Source organism: Phyllostomus hastatus, unplaced genomic scaffold (assembly GCF_019186645.2).
Source record: "Phyllostomus hastatus isolate PE091 unplaced genomic scaffold, TTU_PhHast_1.1 phas_contig_58, whole genome shotgun sequence".
Taxonomy (NCBI): Eukaryota; Metazoa; Chordata; class Mammalia; order Chiroptera; family Phyllostomidae; genus Phyllostomus; species Phyllostomus hastatus.
This window is the reverse complement of record NW_025333916.1, coordinates 51,302,709-51,319,251: the sequence shown is the minus strand read 5'-3', so window position 1 is coordinate 51,319,251 and position 16,543 is coordinate 51,302,709. Positions and strand designations below refer to the sequence as shown.

General features: G+C 34.3%; 1 pseudogene; it reads left to right on the top strand.

Moving 5' to 3' along the window:
• The first annotated feature begins 7,802 nt into the window (after positions 1 to 7,802).
• The window catches only part of LOC123824571, a 40,617-nt pseudogene continuing 31,876 nt past the window's right edge, over positions 7,803 to 16,543 (top strand).

Here is a 16,543-nt window from a genome sequence, read left to right as displayed (position 1 = left end):
TAATAATTTGTTTCTACATTAAGAAAAAACCAGTGTAAAGTGCATCCCTTATCTTACAGAAGTGAATTAGCAAAATCTTCTGAAAACTGTTTTTAGCAATCTTTAATTGCTTTTTCTCCTTTTTGCTCCCTGCAAGGTATCTAATGATAACTTTTGACTCAATTAGAAGCTTTACTTTTAATGCTGTCAAAGACACTGGTGATTGAATCCAGAAAGAATACACATTATTTATTTCTGTAACTCAGAAACACTTGTGTATGACTTTAACTTATTTTGGACTGATAGTTTGAAATTGGTTGAAATATTGGGGACATGCTGTTTAAGCAATCTAGTATTTGTAAAAATAACTATTTTTTTTAGTAATAACAGTTTCTAAAAATATATTTAATGAATGGGCAAAAGATAATCTAGCAAGATAACTAATATTATGTTTCTGAAGAAAAAATGCATTTAAATTAAAAGACAAGCATGGTGGAACTGCCTTTTGATCCAGAGATTCCACTGCTGGGATTGTAGGCTAAGAATCTTGAGTCACCAATTCAAAAGAACCTATGCACCCTAATGTTCATAGCAGTAGTATTTACAATAGCCAAGTGCTGGAAGCAACCTAAGTGCCCATCACTAAATGAGTGGTTCAAAACCTGTGATATATTTGCACAATGGAATACGACACAGCAGAAAGAAAAAGGAACTGCTACCCTTCATGACAGCATGGATGCAACTGGAGAGCAGTATGCTAAGTGAAATAAGCCAGATGGTGAAAGACAAATACTGTATGATCTCACCTGTAAGTGGAACCTAATCAACAAAACAAGCAAGCAAGCAAAATAGAGCCAGAAACTTGGAAATAAAGAACAAACTGACAGTGACCAGAAGGGAGGAGGGAAGGGGTATAACAAGGGAAAGAAGGGGGAAGGAGTGAATAAAGGAACACAAATAGAAGACTCATGGGTGTGGACAGTGGGGGAATTGACTGTGGCAGTGGGCAGGATGGGGTAGGGGTGAACAATGGGGACAAAATGGGACAACTTGAACTGAACAATTAAAATTTTGTAACAACAAATCAGCAGAAATTAATAAAGCAATGCTTTCTAAGATAAACAAAGGAATAAATAAAATTTAAAGAATTATATGTTGCAAAATTCATAGACTACACAGATGTCTGCATGTGTCTACTATATGTTTCACATGTTCTATGTTACTTTACTTATGATGTAGGCAATAGAGGAAGAGTTTTCAGAGCACATGTTCTGGTATCAAATAGACTTTTGAGCAATGGTTCCTTAATTAACTCTCTGGCTGACCTTGGGTAACTTGTTTAAAAACTCAAAGCTACAGTTTTCCGATCTAAAATGTTCATATAATAAGGCAATCTATGTCCAAAAGAGTTTCTCAAGAATGAATTGAGTAATTCATATGGAGAGTATAGTAGACTTATGAAACCTTGTAAAATTCAAAACTTTGGAGCTATGGTAGTAAGATCATCACAGTGATGATATTGATACAGGACAAGTAAAAAGAAATATTCAGGGATATACACAGGCATAAGAATTCTAACATACACTGAAAAATATTTACAAAAGTCATGTAAAAATATAAACAAATTTTCTTTTTTGGACATATTTTATTCACTCATTTTTAAATGATTATCATTTTTATATGCAAAATAAATTTTTATGTACTAATTGGTAATATAGGAAATAAATATGATAATTTTTCAATAAACTTGCAGAGTACTTTTATAAAGAATATCAGTTTATTAAAATATAATTCATAGATCATAAAGTCCATCATTTTGAAGTTAACTACTTAGTGATTTTTAGTGTAATTCTAGGATATTTACCTCATCACAATAAATTTATATAACAAATTATAAGGTCTTATCCATTGTATGTTATCTCCTATATTCCCCTCCCCCGTTCCTCAAGACCCTGACAAACATTAACTTAATTTCTCTCTTTATAGAATTGTCTGGTTTTTGTTCAATATTTCATAAGAGAGACATGTTTCTCAAAGGAGGTTGTCCAATCATAGAATATATTCCCATTTTCTTATGGTGGTCAGGCAGTTATTTTTCAGCCATAGAAAACAAAAAATGATGAGCATCACTTCCAGGATTAACCTTTAGAGATCAGTGTTCCTATTTCACACACTGTGCTCCGTTGCACTAACTGGTAATAAAGAGACCTGGAGGGTTGACCAATCCATCATAAGCAACCAGGACTCCAGAAGCTCGCTATGATAGAAAGGCGTTTGCTTAGGTACAACAGCCTAGCAATGCTATGTGGATAGAGATAAAGTTCTTTTTAAACTACTGAATTTAAACAGTTATTTGTTATAGAAGTATACATCATGTTAACTAATGCAATGTGTAAAGTCTATTCACTATATACCTTTGCTATTTTATTTTAATATGGGTGTACAGTATCTTGTGATCCTTATAGATGAATATGCTATGGGTTTCAGAATGATTTAGGTTTTGGAAGATAATGAATACTTTATAACAAGTAACCTTCACTGGGAACCTGTGGAAGCACACTCAATTAAAAATAATTGCTTAAAGATTTCCTTAGGGAAATATGTAAATATTAATACCAAGTGATACAAAAATTACACTTTTATTCATGTTTATGTCAAATTTTCCCATAAAATGTGTTTTGGCTCAGAACTTACATAGATGTTGGATTTTGAAAAATCAATTTAGGGAGTTGACCTTGGGTTTAATACTTAAACTAATGGTAATATAAATACATTATCTCATTTATACAGTTTAAAAATATGTTAAAGGTAACTGTGGAAATGTGGAAGGGTAAATTTTTACAACTGACATAACTTGATTTTCCAAGTGCTTATGCATTAGCAAAATGTCAAGAGCTATAGAAACCAAATGTGCAGCCCTTTAAAAAAAGTAACTGGATTTATGACTCATAAGATTAAGAGTTAATTAATGATTTCTTAGAAGCCAACTAAGATTGATTCAACAAATCAAAACTCAGCAAAACAAATTCATCCTTTTACACTAACATAATGTTTCCAACCATATGCCACTTACATTTTAAATTTTAAAGGTTGTAAAAATATATTTATTGACATTTACATTCATCTGCCACACAAAGGTTACTTTCATTACGTGATGTTTTGTATTGTATAATACAAGGTGCATGATCCAGAGACTAAAAAAACAACAAATAATTTCCCCTTAATTAAAATTTGCATATGTTAGGAAGCAGTAGAAATGATTCTGGAAGGGTATGTTCTAAATGCATTTACATAAAGGAAAAATCCTGCTAAGTATTAAGCATTACATCATAAATTTGAGAACTCTGCTGAAGCTGGATGATGTTAAAATGTTTACGTACCTCAGCCTTGACTGCTATGGCTCAGTGAATTGAGTGTCGGCCTACACCAAAGCATTGCTAGTTCAATTCTTTGTCTAGGACACATATTTGTGTTATGGACCAGTTCCCTAATAAGGGGTGCTCAGGAGACAACGACATATTGATGTTTCTCTCCCTCTTTTTCTTCCTCCCTTTCCCTCTCTCTAAAAATAAATCAATAAATAAAACCTTAAAAAATAAAATATTTACATAATAAATGTTTTTAATATATTTTGTTAAAACTGTGAAAATATTTAAAAATCATGTAACTCTAAAAATTACAGTGATTGAAATAGTTTGAAAAATATTTTTTAACTTCATATGGTTAAAAAATTGAACAAGTATGTAAATAGAAATGCAATGATATTAGAAAATATTTTTAAAGACTTTATTTATTTATTTTTAGATAGAGGGGAAGAAGGGGAGAAAAAAGGGAGAGAAACATCAGTGGTGGTTGTCTCCCATATGTCCCCTACTGGGGACATGGTGCACAACCCAGTCATGTGCTCTCACTGGGAATCAAACCACCAACATTTGGTTTGCAGGCTGGTGTTCAATTCATTGAGCCACACCAGCTAGGGAGAAAATATCTATTTTTATGTTTATGTAATTATTTCTCAATTCATTCTTTGATTTTAAATATAATAAAGTGTTAATTTTAAGCAATTGCTTGTGGACAAAGAATTATCAGCAGTACATATTAAAAACTATGAAATAGGCACTAATGTAGCACAGGACAAAATTAAACAAGTTCTAGTTTGGCTAGTGAAAGAAGAGTATCCTGAAATAAACTTTCTAAATTGACTTAAGACGATTTTTTGGAATAGAAATTACCAATATTTTCTTACATTACATTTCTTATCCTTTGAATGTCTTTCTATCTTATGAAGTTTAGCTTATTCTTTACATATTTTTTGCTAAATATCCTTGTTTCTGAGAAACTTAATTTTGTTTCTACTATTGGGTGGTATTCCATTCCAATTTTATACCTAAATCAAATTCCTTTCAACTTTCATGATGATAACTAAATTGGACCACATTTTATCAGGATGTTTGGCAGTTTGATCATAAGAAATATAATTCATGCAAGACTAATGCTGAAAGTGGATAAAGTATTAATATCCAGGCCTTTCATTTCTATCCTTTAAATTATACCTCAAAATGATATTTGATATTTCCTACCTGATACAATTTTATGTACTCCTATTAAGACTCTACATAATCTACAAATAATCATTTTTAAATATTAAATTTTATGTCTTAATCTCTAGATATATGATTACATAGACCTTGTTATAATAACATATATTATGAATATTTTTCATTGCAGTATTCTTATTTCAAAGTTTATGCCTTTATCATATAACTAACATCATTTGTCTTATCAAATAGAAGTAGTAAGAGCATACTTAAATACTCATACAGTAACAAATGAAACTATTGCATAGAAGAGTACTGTTTTTAAGAAATCATTTTATATGTACATTGATAGTTATAAATGTATTTTATATTTAACATATATAGAGTTATTTGCCAGCCAAAAATTAACCAAATATTTAAGATTTATATCTAAAATTTATTGATTTTGACTAGAGCCTATCTAATTTTAGTCAAATGTAAAGTGATTAAGAAATATTCATCTTAATTTAATCCACTTTTCAAGGTTAATAGGGCACAGTTATTTTTAAATGAAAATGTGGAATGAAATTGCTCATAGAAACATTACTCATAATCACAAAACAAAGATCATTTTTATATTATGCATCAAAGCTACCTCATATATATCTTTTCCAGGAAGTCAAAGATTTTAAAGTCAGTGTTTTGTTAATCCTTCTTATTTTTAACTAAATTAAAATCAGCTACATACTTAAGCAAAATAAAAATAAAATGTCTTATATAAAATCAACACACTACAGAGTGAAAAACTTTAGAAAGATAAGTAATGCCTATTAGCAAACACTGGAAAACACTGGAACATTATTTCTGCTATGTCCTCTCAGTACTTAAAAAACTGAAATTATGGAGAGTTCCTTTTTCAGGTAAATTACAATTGTAGTACTGCATGCTTATGAACTGGTTACGAACCCATGATAAAGAAGAGATCAAGGTCTTAAATTATCAGATAAGTTCCCTCTGAGTAAAAAAAACAAATAAATAGATGAACTAATCTGAAACACGATTATATTTTCTTCAAATTAAAATGAATGAAATTAACATGTTATAATTAACCTATTTCATCTTAAATTGTTTAACTACATTCCTTAACAGTTATTTACTGTGTTGCTTATGGTTTTTTTTTTTTTTTACCTTGATGATCTTAAGGGCATTATTTAGAATCATGTACTAATATAATAAATTTTATGTTTCACTCTGCAAAGTATATATGCAAAGCATTTTAAGCCAAAAGCAATCTATGTGAATTTTTATAATAATCAGCTTGAATACAATAAAAGAATAATAAATGCATCTTCTTACGATCACATCTGTATTATTAACATCCTTCTGCAAATGGTTAATTTCTGCATTTGTTTTATATAACCATTTATATTCACATTACATCCTGTTATTTTTTAAGTTATATACCTTATTCATAAGTCATATACATTATCTTTATTCTCTATTTCATAATATTTATATTACTATTTATGCTGTACAAATTTTAATAAAGGATCATTTACACAAGGTGAAAAAATAGAAACATGAATCATGGCATATATTATAATAATTCAGAAGAAGCTAAAACATGGAAGTAAACGAGTATTATTACTTGACTAGACTCAGCTAAATGGTTCTCACCTGAGGTTTTTCACATGTTTGTTTGAATGGCAGCTGGACTATACTCATCCTGAAGCTCCACCTGGCTGGATCAAGGTGGCTAAGTCACATGGCTGACAGGGGCTGACTTTTGGCTGGGAACTCATTTGGGCTATTTACCAAATAATCTACTTCTGACTTCTGCATGTATTTTGATTTTACCGAGGCATAGTAACTATTTCCTGGTAGGCAGTATTAAAAAAAAAAAAAAGCCCAAAACAAAAGATTTAGGCCAATGCAGCAAGGCTTTTATGACCCCATATACCATTTTTATGGCACGTATACTGAAAGAGAATCACTTGAATTTGATTACATGAGGAAGTAAATGCCGGGATGTTTGACTCATCCCAGGGTTCTGCTTAGAAACTTAACTTACTTGGAATAGAATATATACAGCAGGTCAAAAATTAGTTTCCCCGAGCTTGGAGCTGTCAGAGTGTGGAGGCCAAAACCTTTTTAGGTTAGTAGCCCATGGCCTTCACACATTGGAGTGGATTGTGTAATTTAGACTGTAAATAATAGATGTCTCAAAAATATTTTTGTTATTACCGCTGTGTTGCTTTGCTTTGTTTTGAACAGATAGAATTACAATACAGATGTCCTATTAATATGGTCATCTTTAATTACCTGGCACCAAGTTTCTTTAAAGGCTTGAGGGAAAAGGAGTGGTTTTTCTAAACGGAACTGAATTAACCTTGATGGTATGCTATCTCTGAGAAACCGCTAAAGATATATTTAATTAAATGTAATTCTGAAAATATGTCGATGAGGCTCTTCTTGCACATGAATGTTAGTAAAAATATACATCCAATTTACATATTGTTACAGACTAAAAATAGAATAAAACAAATTCTTCAAGTCTATAATTACATTGTATAAAAAGAAAGCTATATAACAGCTTAAAGGTAATAATAATTTAAGAAAAACATGACAAAATATATTAAGCCTTTGGTAATTGAAAATAGGTTCAAGACTGTAAACTAATGCCAGTTCTAGTATCAGTGGTGAGTGGTGAGTTTAGCTATATTTTCTTTGCCCACATGATATGAAGGGGAAATATGAGTTCTTATTACTCTGAAGGATGCATGTTATTAAGTTATTTTAAAATATTAAATTGTTTTGATATTTTCATGAAAATATATATAAATCTTGAAAAGACTGGGCAAAAGCTGAGATACAAAAATATTAACAACATGGTATCATTTAAGCAGACTGCAAAATTCATCAATAAATATATTTTCAAATATGTCCATGAAGATATAACAGCTCAGAGCTGGGGTGGTGTAGGTAAAAGTTTAAAATAAAACATTTTTCAGATAAGTAGATAACTGAAGTATCTTGGAAACAAAAGAAAGAAGAAAAGTTGGTAACACATAGAAAGGACGGGTGGTCAAGGACCATATATACAGAACCCAAGGACAAAGACAACCAGTGGGTGAGTGGGGAACTGAATGTGGGATGTGGGGCTGGGGAGGGCAGGAGACAGTAATGGGGGAGAAATGGGGTCAACTTTAATTGTAAAACAACAAAAAAGGGGAAAGAAGCCTCTTAATATTCGAACTATGAAAAAATATAAAATAATAAGCACCATGTTTTTGGTAACAACCAGCAATGGGACCCGATGTGAAGCAGTCAGTAAGGGACGTGGGATCTAGGGCAGCCTGGAAGTGTGGAGATCTGGGGAAATGGAGTTCCAAGAGCAGAGGTAAAAAGTACTGGGTGCCCTGGTTGGCACGGATGATGACAGCGATGCAGCATTTGGACAGGATGATGCAGTTCAAAGAAAAGTAGGAGTGATTTAGAGGTGGCAAATATAAACAATTTGGTTTGGATTTTAGTGGAAGCCAAAGAATGGAATATTACAGGAAAGAAAGTGCGTTGAAAATGGCTTTTTGTTTTTATTTTTATTTTTTCAGGATGTAAGATAAGACAAAATGGCTTGCCTGTGACTGCAAGGAGTAACAAATCACTGAGAAATGTGAAGAATTATTTTTTAATTCCAAAATTTAAAAGTATGTCAGAGATTGTCAACAGATTAAATTAAGAATGCCTGCCACACATTTAATTTTGAAGAAATTGAATAATAGCAAATACATCATTGAATTAAACATCGTATATATGTTACAGTCTACAGGGGGGTTCCTCCCCACCTATCTGGGTTCGTTTTGCCTGCCGCCTGAGGAAAGATGTCTCTTAATACCAGAGATCAGTGAAAAGGGAAGGATTTTATTATTCATTTGAAATAACACAAACTAAAGTTCCCCACAAATGCACACATTCCTCCCAGCACCCTCCACGTGGCAAAAGGGAGCACTTCCAAAGCCTCGTGGTCCTGACTCTCACCCAAGCCTCATGGTCCAACCAAGACACCAAAGCCGCATGGTCCTACACAGATTTGTGGTCCCAAAAAGAGAGATGCCCAATGGCTGCTGTGCCTCCATTTAAATCCCAGTGCCAGTCTTCCTCTGCTGCCCCATTTCCGGCTCCTTCCACAATTGGCCGCAGCTGCCAGCATTCTGGGCAGGTGTGGCCCTGTGGTGTGGAGCCAATTATCTCCAGGCTCTTCTGGACCCCATTACAAATCCCTATTTGGGGCTCCCCTCTTGGCTGCACCCTGTTACATATATACATACATATACACAAAGATATATTCATATCTAATATGAATATATAATATGTATAAATAAAATTACTAATTTAACTTAATTTCACCTATTACTTAATAGATTTTAAAGTTTTGTCATGTAGATGTAACCTTAGGTTTAAAAGTTGATTGATTTGGAATAGTGCATACGTTTTTATAGATGTCAGTCTAACACAGCCTATACTGCTTACTTTTGGGATTGTTTCCCTAATCCAAAAGTCACTGGGTTTACCATTTTCTTTTTCTTTTTTTCAAAATGCATTTGCAATATCATTCAGACTTTGAGAGTACCCCGAGTCCTCTTCAATTAGTTAAGTATGGATTTACTTTTGCTTCATAATATTTACTGTATGGTACTATATCTTGTTCAATATTTAATAAAAATAAATGCAACTGAAAATTTTTGCAATGTCCCTAAACCAGGGTTCTTTTGCAGTTTGCTTTGGCTTGTATCTTTTTTTTTTCCTATTTTGATTCTGAGAAAATTGTATGTATTTGCAACAGAAAGTACCCAAATTTGTGGTCCTCATCCATTGAAAGAAAATCTGGAGAGCCCTGTTAGAAGTCATTTGCAGATAACAAGATCTTCTGAAGAGCCAAGTGCCTCCTCAATTGTAGGCTGCGAATATACTAGCCAATTTTATGTTATTTCACTTCTCAGTGAGGAGCAGCATGATTTTGAAAAAGATAAAAGTGCTTTACCCTGTCCAGTGAAAAACTGTCAGAAGCGACTCCAAACAGCCCTGGCGTGTTGGGATAAGAGGGGACTCTCTCCCTCTTCGCATCACCATTAGGGGAGCAGAGATAGGGTTCTCTGATGTACTCTAATCAGGAAATGATTCCTGCACAAAATGCATTGCCAGAGAACAATGTATTCGTTAAACCAAGACATTTAACAGGAACGTGTTGAATACTTTTATTTCTGTATTATAAGGTTGGGGAAAGTTAAATTTTAGACTAAATATAGTAATTGGCATTGGGGGTGAAATAGTTATATTTATTCATAAAGAACTCCTGGTTTACTATATCAATAAATATGTTTATTATTATTTACAGTCAAAAGTTATCTATATAAATCCTATTAAATTGTTTTTTTAATAACTAGTTATTGTCATTATGGTAGTGAAAATGTATTAAAACCTGACAAAAAAGGTGCAGTGTGAAAAGGTAGTGAAGATACGGTATTCAAGATCTACAACCATTTACAATTCCTTTTGTCCTGTGCTCCTTTTATTCAAAATACTCTTATTTCAAAAGTTCAGATTTTAGAAACACATGGGTAAACTCATGATTTTTCTGAATGTTCTCTTTTGCACACCTAATATATGTGTTATATATTTGTATTTATATACATTTTATTATATATTTATATATAAACAAATATTTATATATAAATATGGATTTTTAAATTTTATTATCTTGCATGTTGCCTTGTATAGTAGTACCATACTAGTTCAATAAATATTTCATTAAGTGGGAGATGATACAACACTCATATGGTAATAAATTAGCTCATTTTTTAAGTCAAAAAGAAAGAATGCCTCGATTCCAGGGGAGTTCCCTCAAGATAATTGAAGATGCTTTCATGAGTAGTGGGTGCTTTATTTGGAAAAAAAACACACACACACACACACACACACAAAGAATACAGGACATTTAGACTAAAACAAGAAATATGTAAAATAGTCTTACTTTACTTCCTAGTAAATTAATTTTCTGTTAAAATGTTTTTCAGCCAGAAATATGTTTTTCAAATACATTTCTTTCTTAATATATTTGATATCTCCTATTATCTCTTCTTTTTTAGCCAATGACTGACCATGCTCAATGACTCACAAAGAAAATAGATGAAATTGAAAGTGGTAGCCTTGGCTTCCCCTTCACTAGGCCCCACACTAAGTCTGCAGATGGGAGCTTTTTTCCTCAGGAAGTGTGATTCCCAAGAAAAATACAATGAAATCTTTCTATGTGATGATCAGCACCCACCTCCCCTTTTTCATACTCCAGTTCTCACACCATGTATTACACCAATGATAAAGAGAGTGATATGGATGAAACTTCAAACTCAGAGGTATTTTTCCTCCTGCCACACCTAGGTTAAACTTTCAAGAATGTTAGTTCGGTAATGCAAATAAATTCATGAAGTTTAGCTCATTGCCTTCTGTTTTTGTTGCACAGTGAATTCTCTTGTCTGACACAATATTGCGCTTTATAAAATATTGGTGATTGAATAATTTCCATAATCAAACAAAGAAGGTTCTTTCTGAAAGATGCAATGGCTACAGAGAAAACAAATACAAACTGTAAAGAAAATGTGTGTTGTCAAAACCATGTTGAAATCCCAATGTCATCTATTTAAAATAGCCAATACATGGTCATAGGTTGTTTTTTTTTTTTTTTTTAATGGAATCAACAGAAGTCTACTTCTGGAAGGTTAGATCATACTTACTTTAGGTCAGCTTTGATAAGGAGAAGATCCTACTACATTCCTAATCAAAGAAACAACCAGTGGACAATCATAGAAATGAGCTTATCTGATAGTGACAAAATCTACTTGATTACCAGGATCCTGCTCCACTGAACTTTTAGTAAGCTTATATCTCAGAAGACTCATGCTTTTGACCCAGTCTAGGGGATAATTGCCACATCACTTTCCCAAAACTTTTTTGTCTTAATTACTCAAAATTATTTCTTGTAAGCCCTGATAACCCTAACAATCCATGAACTGATGCTAATAAGAATTGTTCATTTATGTGTCAGAAATTAAAATCTTCAGTTGATTACTCATAGGCAGAGGTTGGTGAACCTTTTCTACATTAGGCCAGATAGTAAATATTTTAGGCTTTGCAAGCCACAGAGAATCTATCACAAGTACTCAACTCTGCCACTGTAGTCTGAAACCAGCCACAGGCAATATGTAATCTACATACACTTGCTATGTTCCAATAGAAATTTATTAAAAGTAACAAAAAACTGGATGACAGAATTTGGTTACAGGCCATAGTTTACCATGATCTAAGATTTTATTGCTTTCTGCTCTGGCCAAGCAAATATACTAAAAGGGGAAATAAAGGAATTCTCTTCAGCATATTTGAAGTTCTTGACATTAAAATGTATTAGATGTATTAAATGTGTTAGATCTAGTATTGCATTGGGTTTGTCATTTTATAAAAGACATAGCTTTAGATGGTTTCTCCTTCATTGCTTCTATTCAAAATACCAATATAATATAAGCCAATAAGCTGAAATGGATATTAGGAAAGTTTCTTAGTAGAACTGCAAGTGTATTTTGAAACAATAATAGAACATGTTCTTATTCTAGCAGAAACTCCATGAAGAAAACTCACATCAAAACTATAAATATTACTTTACCGCCCAAACCACCCATTTTAAAAAATAGAACACAATGGAATTCAGAATCTTAAAAGTCTGTGTTTAATAAAGTTCTGTTTTTTATCTTAGTTTACAGAAAATTTAATCAATGACTATAAGCAATTTTAGGATACTACTGTAGGCTGAATTGTGTTCCTCCAAAACTCATATGTTAAAATGCCCAGTGAAACATAATTTGGAGAGGAGATGGTTATTTGCATGATAAAGATAGATAATTAATTTTAAAAATCAAAAACTGGGTTGTTAATGATATTGGGTGTTGGGAGCTGCCCTACCTGGTATAAGAAGCTGTAACCCCTGCCAAGGCTAAGGCTGAGGGAATGGCCTTGGACTGAAAGCCAGTAAGGGGACAAAAGCTTATTTCCTTGGCAGGAGCACCCCTTGCTGCTCCTTTTACTTTACCCTGCCTGGCCCCCAATGCTTGGTCGGTTAGCCAATGACAGGTAAGATTCCCCAAGAAGGGAACGACCTAAGACAGGCACAATCACGTGGGAGGCCCCCAAGAAAGGACTTTGGGGGCTATAGCAAAAAGGGGTGATGGATGCTCACCCCTTGGCTTTGACATAGCCTGAGTCCTCATTGTCTGCGAGAAAATCTCCTAATCTCTTGGCTGCCTTACTTCCCTCGCTCCACCTAAGCCTGAAACAATGACAGGGTGGTACAGCCCTGTGCTGGAAAGGGCGGGTTCCCCGGGTGATCAGGCCTAAGAAAGAATATGTAAAATCCTATGAAACTTGCTTTGTTTAGAATGCTCTCAGTTGAATGATAAGGGTCCAAGCAAGAAGTAAGTTTGTCCCTCAAAGTTTTACAGCTCTTTAGCTATCTGACCCTGACTCAAAATAGGCCCTCAGAGTTCCTTGTTATCTATTGTTTGATCCTTACTTCCTGGCAATGTTTAATGAGCTTTACCTGAATTCCTGTGTAAACAAACCCAATAAAAGCCTGCCCGGGTGGGAGAATGGGGCGCTCTCCCCTAGTGAGGGTGGCCAAGGCGCTTATCCACTAGAGAGAGTGGCGGTTCTGTCCCTATTTCCCCACAGGACCTGGTTGTCTCCGTGTATGTTTTTCTCATGTTTTGACAAGCACTCGCAGCCTCGATGGATTACTGCTGACCCAGTATCCTCCACAATTGGGTGCTTACGTTCTGAACATAAGTATGTATGCTCTATGTAATACATATGTGTGCATGTACTACATATACACATATACAGGGTGCTTCCTAGGAGTTCACTAAAATGTGTACTATCTGTTGATTCCACAAAGTTAATAACAACCTAAACAAATTTATTCTGCAAATGTATTAATCACACCATCAGTTCAGTTTACAACCTCACAAAGAGTCTGTTTAGGTCAATAGTGTTGTACTACGCAGATCAGTTCCTTACTGGACTAGCTGGCTATCCCTGCCTTCGGTGCCACCACAAGCAGATGATGAATTGCAGATTCCTTTCACTTGCCTTAAGATGTTCTACTTCTGATTCCAATTTTTGTATTAGTACGTTTTTTTTGTTTTTTAATTTTAAGCCCTGAAATTCTATTGAACTGACGCACAATAAAAAAAAGATACTGGGTAAATCACAAAATTTGGGGGATAACTAAAGAATCATTTTTAGAAGATAAACAACCTGGGATTATCCCCAAAATCCCTCTACAAAACTGGTTTCGCAGGCAAACTGGGGCCCCCAGGTCAGCAGTCTGGATATTGCAGTAGGCAGCACGGTCAGCGCGATATAAGCGCAGTCGGCCCTTTGCTGTGAAAGCTGCTGCTAGCACGGCTTCTACTGTTGCTTAAGAAACTCAAACTCAGTACAGCTGCCTCTGCTGCCATAGAGGATAATCTGCCATTGCTGTTGATTCTTTTGATCATAATCTCTTAAACTGAAATTAAGGGTGAGTGTTCCTAGTTGCAAAATGTTACTTCTGTGCCCATGCAATCGGTGCAAGTTAGCCAGGGAAATTGATTGTCATTGTGTACGTTATGATGGGTACCATGTATTGCATTGTTTAAGACCCAAATATGACAAGGTTTTTGATGCCTTATAGCCAAAATAATAACAATATCATTATATAATTATTAAAGATTCCACCCCTTCCTAAAACTACTTATCAGTAAACAGCTCATAATACAGTTACTTAGATGAAAAATGTTAGATGTATCTGTGATACATCTTGCCCTTACACTGTACACCAGTTCAAAAGAAAGTCTTCTAAATCTATTTCAAAATATCTAAACCTGGTAACTTACACCACTATAAACCTTCTTCAAGCCACCGACATGCAGACTCCAGACACAGCATCCTGTCAGGTTCCCTTGCCTCTCATCTTGCTACCCCGCAAATGAACTACTGCACAGTAGCCAGGGTGATCTTTCACAGGCTCAAAAACACCAAGTTGTTGCCCTATCTAAAACTCCCCCTCCCAAACAAACTAAAACTTTCTAACTTCTTACTGCATCTGTTGTACACATTCCCCGTATGATCTGCCCCCACCATGTTCTCTGCCTTGATTTAATACCAACATTGTGCTTCTTCACAATACTACCCTTTCTGTTTCTCAGGTCATTTGTGTTGATTCCACATTTTCTACTAACAATCAGAATTAAATGCACTATATTAGCCTTTTATTTTAGATGGGAACATGAGACCTGGATAACAAATGTGCTAGTTGGGCACTTGTTTTCTTAGCACCCTGAGTGACTCTGAGCAGGTATGTAAAGATCATTTTTGTCATATGCTAAATCACTTTCCATTCTTTGAAAACATATAAAAATATTTAGTTACAAAACATCCAGATGACAGCTAATTAGAATATATTTAAACATAATAAATTATAAAAATAATCAAGTAGGCATACAATTGGAAGATTATCTTGACTCTGACAGGATTCAATTTAACAAGGATGAATTTAAAAAAAAGCAAAACTTGGAGATGAAGGGAATAATAAGGCAAACCTGAATATATACAATTGAGGAAACATATTTTAAAGATGAAATGGAGTCTTTCCATTAATACAAATTTTTGTGTCAGCTACTGACAATAACATTATCAGACATAATGACGAACTCACCACACTGAGGATACCTTTCCACAACAAGGACAAAGAATCTTAGAATAAATGTTTGACTAAATAAACTATCCAGAGGAGGACAAACACACTGGGAGGAATCCCAATGCACACGAGGAATGCTTGAACAAATGACTCACCTGGTCCAGAGATAATTAAGAGGAGGTGGTGTGATATTCTAGGCATCTTTTTAAGAGCTATGATTTAAAATGAAAATTTCATATGTGTCTGCAACTCAGGAGGTCAGAACAAGCACCACAGTATGTGAAGTGGGCAGGAAGGAGGATTCAGTCCAATGAAACGAACACTGGAGCGCTGTGCTGTCCGACACCGACACCAAAGCTGGCCTCCCAGCGGGGTTTCGTCCGTTCTGAGGCCAAGTGGTCAGAGAAGTCCTTTCTGCATCTAGAAATGAGCCAAAGTCGAATTCCTGGGCCACCCTAAGATCGTGTTTCCATCTGGCACATATTTGCAAAGGAATTTTTAAAAAAGAGGCATGAATAGACAGTAATATAACTTACAGTGTAAAATCATGTTTAGGGAATATTTCAATACAGCAATGTGTTCCCCGAAGCTTTAGATGAGCAGATATGAACTTTGAAAGATCTGATTACATTCTGAATAGAACCATTTCCTAACTAGGCGGTGGCTAGGGAATGCCATTATTTAATTGTGTGTAGGAGTGTGGAGATAGGCTGCTGAGTGGAAATATGCTTTTCCTCAGGAAGAGAGAACACATAAAAATGTGACAGCTTTTGTAGTTTATCTCAGCGTGTGAGGAGGGTTATGGTACTGGCATGAAAGCTAAAATGAAATAAAATGATCATTTCCTTCAATTAACTAAAATTCTGTGAGGTAATGCTCTCTTGAAAGGGAGACATCTTTAATTTATAAATAAAGGCCGTAAAACAGTAAGTTTTAATGCTGGATTTTATGTTCTCTTAGAAGAGCACACAACATCAGTTCAGAAGGCAAGGATTTTCTTGTCTAAGTTTGGATGTTTGCAAGGAGTTAACATGCTCTTCTTGCTTCGTATTCCAAATTACTTGTGAAAGTAATATCCATATTGTACCTTGAAGAAAGGCCTAAGCAGTAAACTTTAATGGCTGCCTGAGTTGGCAATCATTTCATAGAGACAAGACACGGCACTGGAAATTGCCCTATAAATAAGATCCCTTACAAAAAAAAATAAAATGGAATTCATGTTATTGATGTGCACTAGCAGCCATAAGAAGCCTAGGAGAACCAGGAA